Here is a 20,278-nt window from a genome sequence, read left to right on the forward strand (position 1 = left end):
GGAATTAGAGAAGGCTTTTCAGGGGAGATGAAATTTAACTTGCAACCTGAAAAAGGAAATGGTAGTGAAGCAGGCTAATAAGATAGGGAATCAGTAGATGGATCTAGAACCTGGCAAGAAGTCCATGTGGACATCAACAACCCCCAAGATGGCTGTTGAAAGACCCCTGCCCAAAAGATTCTGCCATTCAAAAGAATGGCTTTCTCCGGAAGCCAGAAGAAACCCCGGATATTCCTCAAGGATTTTATCATTGGACCCTCCCAGGGGATTGGTGGGTAGGGTAATCAATCAAAACGACAAACAGTTGGGATTCCTCCCCTACCATTAGCAAAGGGGTGGGATAATCAACAGTTCAAAAAGCAGGTGCAAGGCCTGAATTCATGCTCTCTTGCTTCTAGACACCCCCACCCCACTCCTGCCCTCTGTGCCCTGCTCTCACCGTTTTTTCCTCTGCCAGGATGGCCACTCAAGTAAAACCTGGGCATTTATAATCTATAGTGGGGAACTGTAGTCTGTAAATTAGCCCTCGTTATCATTTTTCAGCCCCTTCCTCTTTACCTGGTGCCCCTGATCTGTTACTTTCTCCCATTTCTTGTCCCTCCCCACCTGAATAAATTACTGACCTAACTCACCCAGCGTGCTCTTGAACTTCATTTCTGCAACATAGTCAAGAACCTAGACAAAATCCGGTAACAGTAGTATTATCCAGGAAAATGGGCACTGGGGGAAGAGTATTCCAAGCAGAGGGAATGAATAGCATATGCAAAGGCCCACAGAAAGAAGTACATGATATACTGTACGGAGTGAAAGTGGTTTACTGTGGATAGAGAATAGAATTGGGGAAGGAGAGAAGAGAGCCTTCTTCTTAAGGTCTGCCAAAATTAAAAATGCCATCCCTCTCTAGGTCGGACTAAACTCTGTTTTTGTAGTAAAAAACTGAATGAATTGGACAAGAGCACATAGTCAATGAGCGGTTCTCAAGCTTTAACGTGCATCAGAATCACCTGGAGGGCTTAATACAAACTGCTGAACTCCACCTTCAGAGTTTCTAATTCTGTAGGTCTAAGGTGGATCCAAGAATTTACATGTCTTAACAAGTTCCCAGGTGGGGTTGATGCTGTTCCTCCAGGAACACACTTTGAGAAACTCTGTCTAGACTAGTCTTTAGAGACTTTTCTCTGAGTACATCAGTTCAATATGGTCCTGTACCATTAAAGATCAAGACAAGGCAAAATATTTCAGGAATGATATTGAAAATGTAATAAGTAACATGACAAAACATAAATTATATGCAATTATTCTTAGCTGTTCTGGTCACTTGAAGAAAAATAAAGAGCTAGAAAAGACCCAAACTGAGCTAAAAAGTAATTATAATGGTAATGGAACATGAGAAAAGAGAAAAGTAATGAACATATAAAAAGACTGAATTCACAGAAATACGGTGGATTATTAAAATCTATAAAATTATGAAAAGGTATCTGGAGAATAACCAAATTTCAGAAAGTTTTAATGAGATACTTGTTTTGCTTATTCGACTTAGCAGGCCATTTTTAAGTATCTTTCTGTTATTTACTCAATCCCAAAGTAGTCTCAAGACTAGGTTTTTATTAAAAACCACTTTTCAAAATGGTTTCTCACTGATTGCACAAAAAGTTAGGGAAGACACAAAGAAACATTTCTTACTCACCATCCCCAATTCAGCCTGACTCAGACATGGCAGCACTACATTAGAAAGAAAAGCATTCTAATGCTTCTATAACTACTACTCTTTTCTCATATAGATAGCTGTTAACTCTGAAATCCTATATTCAAATATGTAATTCTTTCAACAGCTCAATCTCTGTAATTGTCTCTGTCTACCTACTACTTGTCTCACTGTTCTGAGAACACATTCAAAATGCCTAACAGCCGAATTCTACTGCCAGCATCTCCTTAGGACAATCATACACATTTTACACCAGATTGTCTTACACCCTTTAGACTCCATTCTCAGTACCATTTTCCACTTGTGGTTCTTGCTGTGCTACCTTTATTGTCTGCTATTACTTTCTCTGAAGAGAGTAATACACTAAAGTATTTGATCCTTCCATTATCGAAATTATTCCTACACCCACTTAAGATGCTTCTATCTTCTTAGTACCCTTGCCTAGGCTTCCCCCCTAGTCAGTTATGTAAAACTTGCTTTTGTGTTCTCCAAACACCAACCCCAATACCCTCCTGCCCTCCGAAAAATTCATCTCCTTACTAAGGGCACAATATCTGGTTTTTGACCTTTTCAAAACCAATAGAAGTATCATTCTGTCAACATACATGCCAATTTTTAGCTCTAAGAAGCAAGAAGGGGTTCCAAATAATTCCAGTTATACAGACAAATGAATGGTTTGAACTGGCTATAGATTTTTCTTAGAATTCACTACCGGCTATTTCTCACCATGACAATACTGAGTCACTTATAGTCTTTAGGAAGCGTTCTAAAACATTAGAGAACCTCTCATTGCTCAGAGTTAACTGGGAAAAGCCCTGTTACAAGATACACACAAATGCATGCACACACGCATATCACCTAAAGACCAAAATTCAGGGTTCACGAGAATCAAACACCAGATTAAGAAGTCATCACTCACCAAATAACTAAGATAAAATTTAAACACAGGCTCTATGCCTAGCTACAATTATTAAATCATTGTCTAAGGTGAACTTCAAATATACACATCATGCCTCAATATCCTTTTGTTTCTGACACATCCTCTTAATTAAAAACAAAGGATTTTATGGGAATTTCTTTGTAGAAAGAGCATAGCTATGATTGCCTCCTTTTTTTTTTCTTATACGGAACACAGTTTAAAAATATAAACTTTATGGAATATTTCTTACAAATAAGTTAAATATTTTAATAGGAAACAAGAATCTGAAGTTATTAGCCTTAACTTATAAATTAATAGTCACATTTTTATTTTATAAAAAGTATATTATCTCTCAATAGTAACATGCACAAAGTGCTTTAATGTTGTATATATCTTTTAAAGTAAACATAATTTGTTTATATGATTTAAAAGATCTAAAAGTAGCAGTCTAGATACAAAAAACTGACACCCTATAAAATTAATAAATTTATAGGAACAATTTACCAAAGAATGTAAATGGTAATGAAAATAACTTCATATTAAAGGCTACTTTATATTTCATATTAATTTGCTTCCTTTAATTTGAAGAATTCCAAGTACTTCACAATATCTCAGGGCAAAAGAAATAATTTTTATTAGTAGTTTGTCTATTGGAACTATAAATTGCACTGCAAAATGTTCATCACAACATCTATTGGAAAGCTGTTGGACTAGATGTTAACTATAGTATGGCATCTAATCCAGGGGCCTCCAATGCCTACCCATTCATTCCTCTTTACCCCCAATTTGAATAAGAGATCTGAGGTACAACTTCTTAGCATATTTAAAGAATAGATGTTTCATAAAATTTAATTTTTGGCATCTATATGCCAAAAAAAGATTTATCCACTTGCATCCAAGAAAAAAATATATTTCAAATTTAGACATGAAGTTTAACTACAGTTTTACTCAATTACACTCTCAATTTGACCTAATAATAAGCTTCTTGAGAATATAACTGTGTCCAGACAGTGTATTAAAAATAGTAGCAATGTTTATTCTAAGTAAAACTTAATAACTATACAATAGCTTTCAATTAAGAAAGATTCTAATTATATAGTAGGGCTCATCAAGTAACAATGAAATTGGAAAAAGCAGAAGAGAAAAATATCTCACGAAAAAGGAAACAAAACAACTTTTAGACACTAACTTAAGGACGAAGTATAATGTAAATCAATCCATGTTTTTTAACAGACATACAACTTATAGTGTCAAACTTTGGTGGCACTAACTTGTAAGAACATTTCCAAGATTTGTCTTCTACTCACGTTCTGATTCTGATGCACCAGATTGGGGCCTTAGTAATCTGAATTTTAATGTGCCCTTTTCTATTGTGGTAAAACACAAACACACATGCATATATATAGTAAACATAAAATTTGCCATTTTAACAATTTTTAAGTGTCCAATTCGGTGGTATTAATCACAATTATAATGTTTGCTACCATTGCCACCATCTATACCAAAACTTATTCATGATCCGAAACAGAAATTCTGTACTCATTAAGTACTAACCTTCCCTCCACCCAGCCCTGGTAACCTCTAATCTACTTTCTATGAATTTGCTTATTCTCTAGGTATTTCATAAAAGTGTAACCTTATAATATTTGTCCTTTTCTGTCTGGCTTATTTCACTCAGCATAATGTTTTCAAGGTTCATTCATGTTGTATCATGTATGAGAAGTTCATTCCTTTTTATGGCAAAAAAATATCTATTGTATGGACATATTACATTTATTCATCCATTCATCTGCTGATAGACACTTAGGTTGTTTCTGCTCTTTGGATATCATGAATAATGTTGCTATGAACAATGGTGTACAAGTATCTGAGTTCCTGCTTTCACTTGTTCTGAGTATATACCTAGAAAAGGCATTTCCAGGCCACATGGTAATTGTATGGTTAACTTTTTGAGGAACCATCCAACTATTTTCCAGAATGGCTGCATCATTGTACATCCCCACCAGCAATACAGAGGGTTCCTATTTTACCACATCCTCACCAATACTTGCTATTTTCCAGTTTTTTAATAATAGCCATCCTGGTGAGTGTGAGGTGGTATCTCACTGCAGTTTTAATTTATATTTCCCTAAAGACTAATGATACTGAGCATCTTTTCATGTGCTTATTGGCCATTTGTAAATCTTCTTTGGAAATAAGTCCATTCCAGTCCATTGTCCATTTTTTAATTGGGTTGTTTGTCTTCCTTTTTGGTTGTAGGAGTTCTTTACATATTCTGTATATTAAACCCTGTTGAGATAAATGTTTTCCAAATATTTTCTGCCACTGTGTTGGCTGTCTTTTTATTTTCTTGATAATTCTTTTAACTAATGTGCATTTTAAGTACCCTACTAACACTCTGAAAAACACTGTAAAACACATGCCCAGGGAATCATTTATAAGATGTAAATACAAAGTCGTAAAGGTATACCTTATGAGGAGGTTCAGACCTAATTGCATTTAACTTAACATAGAAGTCCTTATTACAATATTGGTAGATTATTTTTATAAGAAAGAATACCAACATTTATTCAGTCAAATAAATAATATATGATTCTCTGTATGCTGTAAAGCCTAATTTTAACAAGATTAACCATTGACTGAAACTTAGTCATCTCTTCTTAGAATTAACATCCAATACATTGTATGAACCTTCAAACATATTAACGGATCACAAAAAGAAAACTACTTTGAATGGACTGTACAAAACATGGGGCTTTATAACATAGTGAATCCAGTGTAAGAGATGGATTGTGATTAATAGAACAAATATGAGAATATTCTCTCATAAACTATAATAAATATATACTACTAATAAAGGATGTTAATAAGTGGGTGGATTGGTGGAAAATTACACCAAATGTAAGATAAGAGCTACGATTAGCTTTTTTCTTTTTAAAGATTTTTAAATTTTATTTATTATTTCTCTCCCGCCACTCCACCCCCCCTGCAGCCATTGTCTGCTCTCTGTGTCCATTTGCTGTGTGTTCTGCTGTGTCGGCTTGCATTCTTGTCAGCGGCACCAGGAACCTATGTCTCTTTTTGTTGTGTCATCTTGCTGCATCAGCTCTCAGTATGTGCAGTGCCATTCCTGGGCAGGCTGCGCTTTTTTCCATGAGGGGCGGCTCTCCTTGCAAGATGCACTCCTTGCGCATGGGGCACGCCTACACGGGAGACAGCCCTGCGTGGCACAGCACTCCTTGCATGCATCAGCACTGCGCATGGGCCAGCTCACCACACGGGTCAGGAGGCCCTGGGTTTGAACCCTGCACCTCCCATATGGTAGGCGGATGCTCTATCAGTTGAGCCAAATCTGCTTGCCTATAATTAGCATTAATATTTTGATGATGCCCTTTCATCATCAAAAACACTTGCTTGTAACAAATGTTTCACAACAATGCAAGGTGTTGGTGGTGGGGTGATATCTAGGAATATGTTTTGTAAGTTCACAACTTTTACTATACATTATATGTATTCATGTATGAAAGATATACTTTAGTAAAATTTCATTTTAAAAAATGGAAGGGAGATATTTAGGGGAGATGGGCAAGATGGCGGCCGAGTGAACATCCCTGTTAGAGTCTTCTGCAGGGAATCGGCTGGGCGGCGTTGGAGACTCTTTGGGACCGGATTGTTTCGGGATTTTTGCTGGTCCGGAGGTGTCTGGACATCGATTTGGAGGGAAGGTAACAGAGAGGATTCATCTGTGAAATATACACGGAGATCCCAGCTACCTGTAGAGGATTCCCTTCTTGGGTAGGCGGAGACGAGGCATCTAGCCCCGCTCGGTGGGGCTGAGCCAGGCCGGGCCGCAGTGGCGGACGCCGGAGCGGGGCCGGGCGGGGCCGAGCCAGGCCGAGCCGGGCCGCGGTAGCGCTTGGAACCGGGCGGGGCCGGTGCAGGCCCCGGCTGCGGGCCGCGGTAGCGCTTGGAGCCGGGCGGGGCCGGTGCAGGCCCCGGCTGCGGGCCGCAGTAGCGCTTGGAGCCGGGCGGGGCCGGTGCAGGCCCCGGCTGCGGGCCGCGGTAGCGCTTGGAGCCGGGCGGGGCGGTGCAGGCCCCGGCTGCGGGCCGCGGTAGCGCTTGGAGCCGGGCGGGGCCGGTGCAGGCCCCGGCTGCGGGCCGCGGTAGCGCTTGGAGCCGGGCGGGGCCAGTGCAGGCCCCGGCTGCGGGCCGCGGTAGCGTTTGGAGCCGGGCGGGCCCGGGTCAGGCCGCGGCGGGTATGGAGCCGGGCAGGGCCGGTCCAGGCCGCGGTGGCGGGAGGTGGACGCCGGAGCCGGCTGGGCCGCTGTAGCGAGCGGAGCTGGGCGGAGCCAGGCCAGGCCAAGGCGGCGTGAGGAGCCGGGCAGAGCCGGTCCAAGCCTCCGCGGCGGGCGGAGCCGGGCCTGCGGAGGGGTTTCTGGTTTTGTTTTTTTTTTGTTTGTTTGTTTGTTTGTTTGTTTTTTGTTTTTTGTTTTTTGTTTTTTTTTTAATTTTACTTAATTTTTTTTTTTTTTTTTTTTTTTTTTTGAGCATCTGCAGTACCGGGGAGTTCGTGGGCCCTGGGCGGCCTATTGGGGGTTTGTGGGAAGGGAGGTGCTTGCAGACCCATTTGGGCAGACAGACGGGGGGGTTTTAGGGCAAAGCGGGGGGAAGTTGTTGTTTTAGATAGTGTTGCAATTGTGACACGTGTGTACCTGTATCTCTCTTCTCCCTATCCGTTCCCCACCGTTTGCCCATCCTCTTTTTCTTTCTTCCTTTCTTCTTGCCTTTCTTTTTTCTTTATTATAATGAGTTTTTTTGTTTTTTTTTTTTTCGGTTTTCTCTTTCCCTCTTGTCCCTCATCTTCCACTTATTTTTACTTTAATTCAAGTATACAATAGGTGCTACAGGGAACACCTCACATTTGCTGGGTTTTCCCATCCTCCACTGCCTCTTTTCTGTGTGAACTGATTTAGGCTACCTACACTATCCCCCTTCCCCTGCATCTTGATATCCACTATCATCTACTGTCTCTCCTATATTCCACCCCCCACCTCCCGTTCTTTGATCCACAAAGTGTCTAACTCTTAATTTCTAATACCTTTGTTCTGTTTTCTGTCTATTATCCACTCTTGAAACTATTACCTTTCTTTTCTTTTTCCCTCTCTCATGAAAACAATAGCTGTGTAGTTCATACCATATTCCTCCCAAATTCAGTCATCAACTTCATAAAAGGTACTCTACCTACAGCTATAACTCTATACAATCTACATGAATCTAACCTCCATCCTTCCAGATCTCATATTCCTGCTTTATTAACATACATCACCAATACAACTTTACACTTTTCCCTTGCTTACACAATTGCCTTTCCCCAACACTAATACTTTCCTCTAAAGTGAACTTAACCAACAACAAGTAACTAGAATAAGAAGAAAAAAGTGACAAAGAGAAGATATAACACCTGTGCAAAAATAACAACTAATTAACCTCCAAGAGCAGACAAAGAAGCTAAGGAACTGATTAAATTCGTCAAAATAAAGAGATGACCAGAAAGCAACAAAAATCTACGAACCAAACCAATAATCAGGAAAACATGGCTGAATCCAATCAACAAACCAATAATCACGAAGGGGAGCAAAACTTGGCACAAGCAATGAAAGATCTCAGAACATTTATCACCGACAAATTTGATGCAGTAATGAAAGAGGTTAACAACATGAAGACATCACTTGGAGGGGAAATTGCAGACATACGCAAAAACATAACAGATATGATGGGAATGAACACCACAGTTCAAGAAATCAAAAATACACTTGCAGCAAATATCAGCAGACTAGAAGAGACAGAGCAGAGAATTAGTGATGTGGAAGACAGTACATCAGAAATCAAACAGATAGTAGAAGGGGTCAATAAGAAGATAGAAAAAATCCAATTAGGATTTAGGGACCTGAATGACAATGCAAAACGCTCAAACATACGTATTATAGGCATTCCAGAAGGTGAAGAGAAGGGAAAGGGGTCAGAAAGAGTGTTGCAGGAAATAATGGCTGAAAACTTCCCAAATCTACTGAAAGAGACAGATGTACATATCCAAGAAGCACAGCGCACTCCACAAGTCATAAACTCCAACAGGCCCACCCCAAGACATATACTTGTCAAATTATCCAATGCTCAAGACAAAGAGAAAATCCTAAAAGCAGCAAGAGAAAAGAAAACCATCACATACAAGGGAAGCTCAATTAGATTAAGTGCTGATTTCTCTTCTGAAACCATGGAGGCAAGAAGACAGTGGTATGATATAGTCAAGGTACTAAAGGAAAAAAATTTCCAACCAAGAATACTCTATCCAGCTAAACTAGCATTCAAACATGATGGAGAGTTCAAAACATTCGCAGACAAACAGAAACTGAAAGAGTATACCAACAAGAAACCTCCCCTTCAAGAAATTCTAAAGGGAGTTCTGCAGGAAGAAAGGAAAAAACAGGAAAGGCAAAGTTGGAGGAGAGTATAAGACCAACAACAACAACAAAAAAGACAAAAAAAAAATATACAAACAAAATATGACAAACACAAATCCAATCAAAATATGGCTAACACAAATAAATCCTTGATAGTAATAACACTGAATGTCAATGGATTAAACTCACCTATCAAAAGATTCAGACTGGGACACTGGATAAGGAAATATGACCCATCCATATGCTGTCTACAAGAGACACATCTTAGACCCAGAGACGCATGGAGATTGAAAGTGAAAGGCTGGAAAACAATCATACAAGCTAACAATAACCAAAAAAAGGCAGGAGTAGCTATATTAATATCAGACAAAATAGACTTTAAATGTGAAACAATTGTGAGAGACAAAGAAGGATACTACATGTTAGTCAAAGGGAAAATCTGTCAAGAAGATCAAACAATCATAAATATCTATGCCCCTAACAAGGGTGCCTCTAAATACGTCAGGCAAACGCTGGAAAAACTAAGTGAAAGAATAGATACATCTACAATTATAGTGGGGGATTTTAATACACCACTATCAACTCTGGACAGAACATCTCAAAAGAGAATCACCAAAGAAACAAAACATCTGAATAGTATAATAGAGGAGCTCGATCTAATAGACATATATAGATCGCTACACCCAAACACAGCAGGATATACATTTTTCTCAAGCGCACATGGATCATTCTCCAAGATAGATCATATGCTAGGCCACAAAGAAAGGCTGAACGAATTCAGAAAGATTGAAATCATACAAAACATTATCTCTGACCACAGTGGAGTCAAGCTGGAGATTTGCAAGGGAAAGAAGCCCAGATTTCACACCACGATTTGGAAATTAAACAACACACTCTTAGAAAAACAGTGGGTCAAAGAGGAAATCTCAAAAGAAATCAATGACTACCTTGAAACAAATGATAATGATAACACAACATACCAAAATTTATGGGATGCAGCAAAAGCAGTACTGAGAGGGAAGTTTATAGCCATAAATTCATATATCAAAAAAGAAGAAAGAGCAAAAATTGAAGAACTAACTGCACATTTGAAGGAATTAGAAAAACAACAACAAAGTAACCCAACAGGAAGAAGAAGGAAGGAAATAACAAAGATAAGAGCAGAACTAAATGAAATAGAAAATAAGAAAGCACTTGAACAGATAAACAAGACCAAGAGCTGGTTTTTTGAGAAGATTAACAAAATTGACAAACCTTTAGCAACACTAACAAAGAAAAAAAGAGAGAAGATGCAAATACACAAAATAAGAAATGAGAAAGGCGATATCACCACTGACCCCACAGAAATAAAGACTATCATAAGAGGATATTTTGAAAAACTATATTCCAACAAAAACGACAATCTAGAGGAAATGGACAAATTCCTAGAAACACATAAACAGCCCATATTGACAAAAGAAGAAATTGATGATCTTAACAAACCAATCACAAGCAGAGAGATAGAATCAGTTATTAAAAATCTCCCAACTAAGAAGAGCCCAGGGCCAGATGGCTTCACAGGTGAATTCTATAAAACATTCCGGAAAGAACTGACACCAATCCTGCTGAAACTATTCCAAACCATCGAAACAGAAAGAACATTACCCAACTCCTTCTATGATGCCAACATTACCCTAGTACCAAAGCCAAACAAAGACATCACAAGAAAGGAAAATTACAGACCAATTTCTCTAATGAACCTAGACGCAAAAATACTTAACAAAATACTTGCTAATCGTATTCAACAACACATTAAACGAATTATACACCACGACCAAGTGGGATTCATCCCAGGTATGCAAGGATGGTTCAACATAAGAAAATCAATCAACGTAATACACCATATAAACAGATTGAAGGAAAAAAATCACATGATTATATCTATTGATGCAGAAAAAGCATTTGACAAAATACAGCACCCTTTCTTGATAAAAACACTCCAAATGATTGGAATACAAGGAAATTTTTTGAACATGATAAAGAGTATATATGAAAAACCTAAAGCCAATATTGTTTACAATGGAGAAATCCTAGACTCCTTCCCTCTAAACTCAGGAACAAGACAAGGATGCCCACTGTCGCCGCTCCTATTTAACATTGTCTTAGAAGTACTTGCTCGAGCACTGAGGCAAGAACCAGAAATAAAAGGCATTCAAATTGGAAAGGAAGAAGTCAAAATTTCATTATTTGCAGATGACATGATCCTATACATAGAAAACCCTGAGAGATCTACAACGAAGATTCTAGAACTCATAAATGAGTTTAGTAAAGTCGCAGGTTATAAGATCAATGCGCAAAAATCAGTAGCATTTCTGTACACCAATAATGAGCAAGATCAGGAGGAAATCAAGAAACAAATACCATTCACAATAGTAAATAAAAAAATCAAATACTTAGGAATAAATTTAACTAAAGAGGTAAAGAACTTATACACTGAGAACTATACAAGATTGTTCAAGGAAATCAAAGAAGACCTAAATAAATGGAAGACTATTCCTTGTTCATGGATAGGAAGACTGAACATTATTAAGATGTCTATCCTACCAAAATTGATCTACACATTCAATGCAATCCCAATAAAAATCAATGCAGCCTTCTTTAAGGAACTAGAAAAACTAACTATGAAATTTATTTGGAAAGGAAAGAGACCCCAAATAGCCAAAGACATACTGAAAAAGAAAAACGAAATTGGAGGAATCACACTACCTGACTTCAAAACATACTATAAAGCTACGGTGGTGAAAACAGCATGGTATTGGCATAAGGAGAGACATATAGACCAATGGAATCGAATTGAAAGCTCTGATATAGAACCTCACATATACAACCACATAATATTCGATAAAGCCACCAAACCCTCTCAACTGGGAGAGAGTGGCCTATTCAACAAATGGTGTCTGGAGAACTGGATAGCCATATGTAGAAGAATGAAAGAGGATTACCATCTCACACCTTATACAAAGATCAACTCAAGATGGATCAAAGACCTAAATATAAGAGCCAAGACCATAAAAACCTTAGAAAGCAGTGTAGGGAAACATCTACAGGACCTTGTAATAGGTAATGGATTTATGAATATCTCACCAAAAGCACGAGCAGCAAAAGAACTAATAGATAAATGGGACTTCCTCAAAATTAAAGCCTTCTGCACCTCAAAGGAGTTTGTCAAGAAAGTAAAAAGGGAGCCCACACAGTGGGAGAAAATATTTGGCAATCACATATCTGATAAGAAACTTATAACTTGCATATATAAAGAACTCCTACATCTTGAAAATAAAAAGATAAACAATCCATTTAAAAAATGGGAAAAAGACTTAAACAGACACTTCTCCGAAGAAGAAATACAAATGGCAAGAAAGCACATGAAAAAATGTTCCAAATCTCTAGCTATCAGGGAAATGCAAATCAAAACCACAATGAGATACCATCTTACACCCATAAGATTGGCAGCTATGAAAAAAACAGAAGAATACAAGTGCTGGAGAGGATGTGAAGGAAGGGGAACACTCATCCACTGCTGGTGGGAATGCAGAAGGATCCAACCATTCTGGAGAACAGTATGGCGGTTTCTCAAAAAACTAGCCATAGATTTGCCATATGACCCAGCAATACCACTGCTGGGAATATACCCAGCAGAACTGAAAACAAGAACACAAACCAATATATGTACACCAATGTTCATAGCAGCATTGTTCACTATTGCCAAAAGTTGGAATCAACCCAAATGCCCATCAACAGACGAGTGGATCAATAAAATGTGGTATATACACACAATGGAATACTACTCGGCTGTAAGAACAAACACACTACAAACACATGTGATAACATGGATGAATCTTGAGAACCTTATGTTGAGTGAAGCAACCCAGACATTGAAGGACAAATACTACATGACCTCAATGATATGAAATAAACAAGCTGCCCTAGATAGCAAGAGACTGAACGATAGGCTTGCAGGAAATCGGAGGGTGGAGGAAGGATATGAGCCGATGTCTGCAGGGGTGGAATTTAAGACGAGATGGTGGTAAGTATGAACACAAAGAAGAGATAAAAGGGGGGCAAGGGGTTGCCTTTGCTTGGGGCTTTGCGGGTTTGAGGGTGGCTGGGGAGGGACGGGTGGGTAACGTTGCCCAAAAGTGGGGGGAGGGAGGGGTAGCATACGAACCAGGAGAGGGTCAGGTGTTGGTGGATAGTAAAATGCCGAGAAAATCATATCAAAATATAATAAAGAGGGTTACCTGTTTAGAATGCTCGGAGGGGAGGGTCTGATGCAGGACGGGCTCCTGGGGAATGTCTAAATGCTCATTCTGCCAGAGTGGGTGACACCATGGGGTAGAAACCCAAGTAGTAAGAGTGGGGGTGGACCCACATCCTGGGGAGGACTAATGCCATCCAATAGAGGGAACTGTATCCCTCGAGAGAAAGGGTGGCTCCCAGGGCATTGGGGCAGTTGAGCAAGTTAGGCCCTGAACACTATTCCATCTATCTCTGGAAGTGGCTCCTCAGGAAACGGAGGTTGGCTATCACTGAGGGCACCAAGGTGGAAGGGAAAATGGACGTTAAATGTGTGGAACCAAAGTAAATGGGGGGTAAGAGAGGAGTTTCTTGAGAGTACACAAGGATGGATATAAAACATGTAATATTACACCATAACATATAGGAGATGACAGACTGATAATGTAAACCATAATGTAAAACATAGGATAACTAAAAATGTAAAGAACTGTGTATCCTAAAGTATGCACCATAATGTAAACACAGATGTCACCTTGTTAGAAAGCTAATGTCTCAGACTCTGTACATCACTTTAAGTAAATATGATATGAATAGGGCATAAGAGTATCACTGTGGAAGGGAAAAGGTTTTCTGGTGGATGTGTGGGAGTGCTGTATATTATATATATACATTGCTGTGGTCTAGGACTCCTGTGAAGAAAAGCTGAATAATTAGGGGGGGGGGGGGGGGGAAAAAAAAGAAAAAAAAAGAAAAAAATAGGATGTGGAATTTTTTCAAGTCAACATTCTTTATCTAAGTTCTTTATCTAACTTTATCCAAGTTCTTTATCTATCCTTTAAACTCATCGCTATATGCCATTCCCTAGTAAGGGACCATGACATTATATTGGGCTTCAAATTTCGGGGAGTTCTGGATCACAGAGTGTTTCAACAATGGCAATGGAGGGATACTGGTATGGGATACCAATGACAGGTGATATATGACTGACAGGGAGCGGTACAGAACATATGTCCAGGGTGCATGGCAATGTTTGGATATACTCATAGTGGCAACAATTAAAAACCACAGTAGGGGGGGTACTGGGTTCCTGGCCAGTGGTGCTCTGTCGTGGTCCCTAGGGGAGCAGCGACAGTCTCCCAGGTACAGTGGTGGGGACCGGGAGGGAGTGAGGGTTCAACAGTGAGCCCCTGATACTAATGACTATGCTTGTGAGCTGATAAACCCAAAATAAGAACAAGGCCTAGAGCAACTTTGTGCCTGGGAATTTCCTTCTGTCAGCCTTCATGTTACTCAAATGTGGCCAGTCTCGAAGCCAAACTCAGCATGTAAATGCAATGCCTTCCCCCCAGCGTGGGACATGACACCCGGGGATGAGCCTCCCTGGCAACGAGGGACCACTATCAACTACCAACTGATGATGCAACTGGAAAATGACCTTATACGGAAGGTTCAATGCGGATCAGCAGAATATCCATGTCTACATAAAATACCATGACTTTAAAATGCTTTTTGACCTAAAGTAAGGGGGAAATGGAAAGGAGAAATGAGTTTATATGGCTACGAGTTTCTAAAAAAGAGTCTGGAGGCTGGCAGAAGGTTTGCCCTCATGCACAACTGAGCAGAGTCAGAGAGACAGATAAAGCAGATACAACCCCCAGACATTGGTTCCTTTGAGGGCTAAAGAGACCCATGGGAGTTATGGTCATGGCCGATGGGGTTAACTACCAGGGCAGATGGCCCCTCTTTGGAAATGGTGTTTATGTGTGATGAATCTGGACTCAGATGGGATCTCCCTTCATAAGACTTTCATGCTAATGTGCTGGAGGTGCAGTTAATGTTGGGGTTTAAGATATATTTAGGGGATTTGAATCTCTGGACTGACAATGTGATAGCCAGATCCCGAGCCTCAACAGACTCCAGCACCTACAATCTGATTTATTGGACTTACCACACTCAGCTAAGATGGAGGTGAAGAAGGACAACCACCACACCATGGAGCCTAGAGTGATTACAACTGAAAATGGGAGGATTGCATCCAGCATCCAGGTGGAATCTGAGCCTCCTCTTGACATAAAGGTGCAATGGACACAACCAATCCAGTGTCCACATAGAAGAGGTGGCATTGGATTGGGAAAAGTGGACATAATGGACAAAGGGTATGGGGAAAGGCAGGAAGAGATGAGAGGTGGAGGCGTCTTCGGGACATGGAGCTGCCCTGGATGGTGCTTCAGAGGTAATCACCGGACATTGTAAATCCTCACAGGGCCTACATGATGGAATAGAGGAGAGTATGGGCCATGATGTGAACCAATGTATATGAGGTGCAGAGGTGCCCAAAGATGTACTTACCAAATCCAATGGATGTGTCATGATGATGGGAACGAGTGTTGTTGGGGGGGGGGAGAGGGGGGGTGGGGGGGTGGGGTTGAATGGGACCTCACATATATATTTTTAATGTAATATTATTACAAAGTCAATAAAAAATAAAAAAATTAAAAAAAAAAAAAAAAAAAAAAAATGGAAGGGAGGCCCAGCCAGTTCCTAGTAAAATCAGATAGTAGTATAAATTTATCACCCACCTATTGGCCTCCTCTTCGTAACTCTCTCTTCCCCCAACTTAAAAAGATGTTGCAACCAGGCTGTAAAACAGGGATAGAAGCATTTATCCCTGCATTCCTGAGGCCCAGTCCTAGGTAGAGGAGGCACGCTTAGGACACAACCCTGAAGAAGACTGAGGACACTGGGAAGTGTGGAGCCCTGGATCAGAGGTAAACCCCCAATGGGGCAGAAACCAAGAGGGCACGTGGTAGGCTTACATGAACCCTAGCTGGGAAAGTGATGGCAGACCTCATGGGCCTTCTTTCCTGAGCCCAGTTTTATTCACAGGACCTTCCCTTGGTGAGTGAAGGGTGGAAAAGGAGCCTGTTCCCACTTGGGACTCCCAGTGTTCTCATGCTCTCTCCCCTCTACCCCAAGAGATCTTATCCTCACCAGGTATTATTCACTTATCCTAGAGCGTGAAGGAAATTTTAAACCAGAACTGACCCTTAATGAGGCCAACAGTGGTCTATATTGGAGTTTATGGGAACTGGAGGGAAGAGTACCATGTAGAGATCCAAGCTTTCTAATGACAACCTGAGGCACAAAACGACCTAAGTAAGCACAGGTCTCCTAGCCCACCTAATATCATCTATCCTTGACGTCTTATTTCTCTTCCTCTCTGCTCCAAGATGCTAGATATGATGAAGGAAGGGAGGGACAGAAGGAGGGAGGAGGAAGGGAGAAAACTGTTTTTATTATGTCACTGTTTCCTTAAAAGAGAGCTCCCCAGCTTTATCACTCTATCTCTAAATGAGTTTAGATGATTTCTCAAATAAACCTTTCACAGGGTTAAGATTTGCTACCAACAAAAATGGGTTGCTCAAAAGAATGCTACAAGAGGATCAAGATGTAGTTCACAAAGAAAAATTTCAAAAATATCCTTAGTAGAGAATATTGTATAGCCTCTAAAGAGGATTGTTTTGAACAAGTTAATGTTTACTTAGATGAGTAAGTTCAAACAGGCTTGGTTTTAAAAAGTACAATATATTATTAAACATTACTAAACACATATCAATGGTAATAAGAAAAGAACACATCACCTGTGATTGCTCTCTTAAGTAGACCACTGCAGGGTTGTATTTGTTCACTTCACTCTATCGGAGGAGTGGAAAAAATTTCTGCAACAAATGGTAATGCTGGAAAATCCCAGAAGACAACTTCCAAAATCTACAGAAATTAAGAGAAAATGTTGCAAAATCATTAATAAACTGCAAAAACCCTAAGTTTCTCTATGTTTTCTTCCCTTCCCCAGATTGCACTTATATTTATCATCTAAAGAATATAAGGGAGGCAGATGTGGCTCAATCAATAGAGCTTCCGCCAACCATATGGGAGGACCCAGGTTCGACCCCTGGGGCCTCCTAAAAAAAAGAGAAAGCGTGTCTGCGTGGCAAGCCACTGCCCGCACGGCAAGCCAAGTGCCCACACGGTGAGCCAGTGCCCGCACAAATGAGTCATGCAGCAAGACAATGACACAACAAAGAGAGAGAGAGATGAAGGGGAAAGTCAAGGTGAAGCACAACAGAAATCAGGAACTGAAGAGGAGAAAGTGACAGGGAACCTCTCTCCACATCAGAGGTCCCCAGGATCAAATCGTGGTAAATCCAAGAGGAGAAAAACGAGAAGAGAAGACAAAGAGACATAGATACAGAAGATCACACAGCAAATGGACAGAGAGCAGACAATGGGGGGGGGGGAGGGGAGAGAAATAAATAAAATAAATCTTAAAAAAAAAAGTGATTGAGTTTGAGTTTGGGAGATGTGGCTCGAGCAGTTGAGTGCCTGCCTCCCACATAGGAGGTCCCAGGTTAGGTTCCTGGGGGGGGTGGGGGGGAGGCAAAACAGATGAAAAAAAACAACTCAGGGAAGTGGATATGGCTCAGTGGTTGAGCGCCAGCTTCCCACATACGAGGTCCTAGGTACAATACACAACCCCTGGTATCACCAAAAAAAAAGAAAAAAAAGTGATTAATGGGAAACTGTCATTTATAATGTAAAGAAGAAAGAAAAGTCAACGTTGTAATTATATATGATCACAATACTTATTTCAAAAGCAAGAAACAAGATGCGGGAAACGGACTTGGCCCAGTGGTTAGGGCATCCGTCTACCACATGGGAGGTCCGCGGTTCAAACCCCGGGCCTCCTTGACCCGTGTGGAGCTGGCCCAGGCGCAGTGCTGATGCGCACAAGGAGTGCCGTGCCACGCAGGGGTGTCCCCCGCGTAGGCGAGCCCCACGCGCAAGGAGTGCACCCGTAAGGAGAGCCACCCAGCGCAAAAGAAAGAGCAGCCTGCCCAGAAATGGCACCGCCCACACTTCCCATGCGGCTGACAACAACAGAAGCGGACAAAGAAACAAGACGCAGCAAAAAGACACAGAGAACCAACAACCAGGGGAGGGGGGGAATTAAATAAATAAAAATAAATCTTTAAAAAGAAAAAAAGAAACAAGATGCAACTTGTTCAGTTACAGTTATAAATATTAGGTAAAACATTCTCCCATCTACAGGTTAAGATGAGCAATTCAAGTTCAGTTAAGTACAACAAATACCTCTTTTCAAAATCTCTGTATAACAAGCTCTTTCCAAGCCCCAAAGAGTAAGCCACTCATGAATGTAATAATTTTTCTGCAACAGTCCAATATATTAAAAGACTTCCCTAGAAGTCACTATAAGAGGTTTTTTCATTTAGTTTATGTGTGTGTGTGTGTTTACCTCTATATGTCTGCAAAGGCTTGGAATGTAATATCTTTTCTTATAACAAATGTTCAAAGAAAGGAAATAAAGGGGGGGGGACGGTAATATGACCTAAATATTCAAAGGTGGACACACTGATGTAATGACAGAGCACAAAAAGAAATGGGATTCTTAAACATAATCTTAAATATTAAATATAGAATATTCTTAAACATAAAGGATTATGTTTCACATGCAAATAAACTAATTGTTCATACTGAAATTTCCTCTACTCTCAAATCTGCTTTCCTCACTCTAAACAATCAGTCACTTATTAAGCACTAGGACCTAGCAGTAAAACTTCATAATCAAATCTCCGGGTATTTCATCATATGAGGTTTCACAGATATAACAAAATTCTACTTCTCCTCACACAAACAGTTTTATAATCATGAACTAGAGAAATACAGGCTCTTCGGTTGCATCTTAGAATTACAGATTGCTTCCAGATGCTTTTTTCAGGTGATTTCAAGCCTTTCCTTATTCTGCAACTCGTGAATTATGAAAGGTCATCCCTAATTCATGAGAAATACTGATTGTTCCCATCCTAGTGTCCATTATCATATATCCTCCTCTTATACTCCACATTTTTATGTACTCACACAGACACACATATATGTTTTTATGTAGATAATGGGGCACTGATATCTACCAGTAAGGATTTTACTAGGATCCACTCTTTTATTTTACCATCAAGATTCCACCAGCACAATACTTCACAACTTCAAAGGAAGTCAAATCCTTTGACAGTAATGCAGAGAATGACGTCGAAAGCAAGATTAAATGAAATTCAAGTAAATTGAAAGGACTCTCTTAAAATTGACTGGGTCTTGATAATTGTCGTGGTTGTCATCTCCTTTAAAAACAAAATATGGGGAAGCAGATGTGGCTCAAGTGACAGAGCTTTCACCTACCATATAGGAGGACCTGGGTTCAATCCCTGGGGCCTCCTGGTGAAAAAGAAGAAGAGAAAGTGTGCCTACACGTCAAGCCAGTGCCCGCGCGAGTGCCTGCATGGTGAGCCAGTGCCTGCATGAGTGCCTGCACAAGTGCCCACATGGTGAGCCAGTGCCCCATGCAAGTGAGTCACGCAGCAAGATGTTAACGCCATCAAAAGAGAAACAAGGGGAGAGTCAAGGTGAAGTGCAGCAGAAACCAGAAACAGAGGTGGTGCAATTGACAGGGAACCTCTCTCCACATCAGGGATTTCCAGGATCAAATCCCAGTGAATCCTAGAGGAGAGAAAATGAGAAGAGAAGACAATACACAGAACAAAAACAGCAGGATGAGAGAAGGGGGTGGGGGGAATAAATAAATCTTTAAAAAAAAGAAAAATGTCTCAAGCTGAAAAGGGGGTTGTTAGCAGTTAACAATTCAGGCACACTTAAATTCTCCCCAGGCAAATGATTTCCTTCTAACAAAACACTCTACCTCCATGTAATGAAATCAAATTCAGGCTCACAATTCTTCTGTGTAATACATGTGTCATAACCCTAATTTCAACAGAGGAACAAATTTTAAAGCTCATTTCCAGGTGGCATCACTGAATTCAGACCTCTACTGTGCTTGGTTCAGAAATTTGATAA

At 40.3% G+C, this 20,278-nt stretch overlaps 1 protein-coding gene across 1 annotated transcript in view; it reads right to left on the reverse strand.

Annotated features, from left to right (window-relative positions):
• Positions 1 to 20,278, reverse strand: part of FHIP1A (FHF complex subunit HOOK interacting protein 1A) — a 345,875-nt gene that overhangs the window by 203,956 nt on the left and 121,641 nt on the right. The window contains exon 2 of the mRNA XM_004469803.4: positions 16,999 to 17,125. The gene's annotated coding sequence lies outside the window, so the exon portion shown is untranslated. The remainder of the gene's footprint in view (positions 1 to 16,998; positions 17,126 to 20,278) is intronic.

Source organism: Dasypus novemcinctus, chromosome 1 (genome assembly GCF_030445035.2).
Source record: "Dasypus novemcinctus isolate mDasNov1 chromosome 1, mDasNov1.1.hap2, whole genome shotgun sequence".
NCBI classification, from domain to species: Eukaryota; Metazoa; Chordata; class Mammalia; order Cingulata; family Dasypodidae; genus Dasypus; species Dasypus novemcinctus.